The sequence below is a fragment of the Montipora capricornis genome, chromosome 13, assembly GCF_036669925.1.
Source record: "Montipora capricornis isolate CH-2021 chromosome 13, ASM3666992v2, whole genome shotgun sequence".
NCBI lineage: Eukaryota > Metazoa > Cnidaria > Anthozoa > Scleractinia > Acroporidae > Montipora > Montipora capricornis.
Genome location: NC_090895.1, coordinates 16,129,630 through 16,132,129, shown reverse-complemented (window position 1 = coordinate 16,132,129; position 2,500 = coordinate 16,129,630). Strand labels below are relative to the sequence as shown.

Sequence of the window (2,500 nt, the reverse complement as noted above, 5' to 3'; positions counted from 1 at the left end):
CCTTGGGAATAAGATGTTTTGTTCCACGTATTTCCATATCATTTAAATGTGAACGATACATTATCATGCAAATGCAAAACTGGGTACAACATTGAGTGAGCCGAATCGGTCTATTACTGGTGGGATCATTTCAGCATGAAGCTGGACCTCCTGGTTGCTTTAATGTCAGGCTTTGGGATCGATGTTAATTTTAGCCAAGTAAAAACAAATACTTATCTTGATTTTGAGATTAGAAGGAATCAGTCAACGTGATTGAGCTTTCGATGAATACTTAAAGAGGGCATTTGATTTAAACCTCTTCCTTGCGATATAGCTTGATCAGTTAAATATACCGCACAACTTCAGACGATAATTATAATGAAGGTCTAAGAAGTCGGATAATCTTGGCGAAGCTGGTAAGGACTCTGTGATTTATATGAAAGCCTTTTGAGCAATTTTGCGTGAGACTTACCAACTGAATTAATTTTTCTTTTACAAGTCATACATACCAACCTTGTCACACGAACCGGTATTATTATCTATTTATCAAGCATTGCCTGTTTGCTTTTTCTCTTTAATCTACTTCGTCTGTTTACCACATAGTATTGACTACTTTTTCAGTTACTTAATTTATTTCACATAAGGCGTGACGACTAGGAAAGAAAATTACAACTTCATGTTTTCCTAATTGATCTCGTGACTTTTCCCAGATTAAAATTAAAGTTGTGGGTGTATTAACAGAGTTAACCACTGAACCAATTTTACGTTTTGGAAGAATTATTACTTTTAAGTCTGTTTGAACTCAATAAGGCACGTATTCTATCCGTATCATTTTAGGTAAGAATCACAAAACATCGTTTACCGTGAAAACTCCAACGACAGCGCATACCCGTTTTGTCAATAGCAGGCTACTTTAGTTATTCCTTGAAACAATCTATACTCAAACAATGTTATGAGATAATCTTATGTTGAATTCCTTCGTGTCTCAGGAAGAGATCCTGTCCAATCCCTCTTGATCACTGTGAAAACCGATTCAACTTTCTACCTCGAAAAAGGCAAAGTTAAAGCCCACAGTAGAGGACGCTAAACAAGGTATGGAATGTGTTTGCTGCGTTACTACAGGATAAGAATGTGATTCGTCAGAAGACATTACACTTTGTTTGGATGTTTCACCGATGTATAAATTGAAGTAAAATATATGTGAACGCGGGCTTTTTTCGCCGTGCTTAAAAGGAAACCCGACACTGGAAACCATCTGTGACCATCTGTTGAATTCATAAATTGAGCAGGCAGTCCTTCACACGACCATAAAGAAATAATTACAAAGCTGTACTTAGAGTGTGTTCGATTGACCCTATTCTGGAATCAGAATACGTGGACTGAGGATTTAATACGGTATTTTTTGGTGTTCTAAACGAACAAGGATGGTAAAGATTTGTTTCCGACCAGCCAATCAAAACACACGTCTGACAACACCTAACCAATGAAAATTCGTTTTGATGTCACAGCGGTGTCTACATATTCTAATCTTAACACAGCTATCACTATGAAATCAAAACCCATGAAAATCTTGTGAATTTATTCATGGACATTTCATGGTAAATACACAGGTTTTCCACAGGATTTTAATGGTTAAAATTAATGACATTTTCATGGCTTTTGTGCCATGAAAAATGAATGAAAATACCCATGAAAACCATATGAAAATTTAACGTATTCATGACCCATGAAATCTTTCAGATGGTGGACAAGAACCATGAAAAACCCATGAAAATGGCATTTCATGGGCTTTTTGATGGTGCTGAAAAAACCATGAATTCAACAACGATATTTTCATGGTGTTCAATTTCATGACTTTTTCATGAGTTTCAAAAAATCATGGCCTATGAATATCCTGTGAATATGTAAAATTTTCATTGACGATGAAAATTTTCCCTGGATTTTCATGGCTTCTGAAAGTCATTCATCATTCAGTTGCCTGAGTTTTTCATGGGTTAGTGGAAAGCATACAACCATCATTAAAAATCCATAAAATCCCCATGAATTTTGAATGTATGTATGTAGCGAAATGTCTTGAAGAACTGACCTTTCTTGTGGAATCTCCTGCTACTGCTACACAAGACACAACCAAAATCTGTATAACTGTCATTCTCCTGTATGTTGATACTTTATTCCTTTCACCAGGCATTCATATCTTATGTTGGGATTTTTTTTTTATTGACATCAATAAAAGTACTAGCAAATTTCCACAATATAATTATTATATATTGACTTTATCAAGTTTCATATTTGCAGGTATTGATTATAATATTTCCATCACTGTTTGATTTTCCACAAGAAGAGAGATGAAACAACTTCAAAAATATTAACTTGTGATTTAAAAATTCGAAACTACCGTATTTACCCGTGTATAAGTCGACCTTTTATGGCCTCAAAAGAAGCTCCAAAAATCGCCCTCGACTTTATTCAAAATTAACATCATATTGTGGTCTTTGGGCATAACGATTACGCAGTGGACGAA

The 2,500-nt window shown here is 35.2% G+C and overlaps 1 protein-coding gene across 2 annotated transcripts in view; it reads left to right on the top strand.

Annotated features, from left to right (window-relative positions):
- Positions 1–2,500, top strand: part of LOC138029104 (protein NLRC3-like) — a 45,622-nt gene that overhangs the window by 13,714 nt on the left and 29,408 nt on the right. For both annotated transcript variants that reach the window (XM_068876808.1, XM_068876809.1), the window contains one exon: positions 969–1,071. The gene's annotated coding sequence lies outside the window, so the exon portion shown is untranslated. The remainder of the gene's footprint in view (positions 1–968; positions 1,072–2,500) is intronic.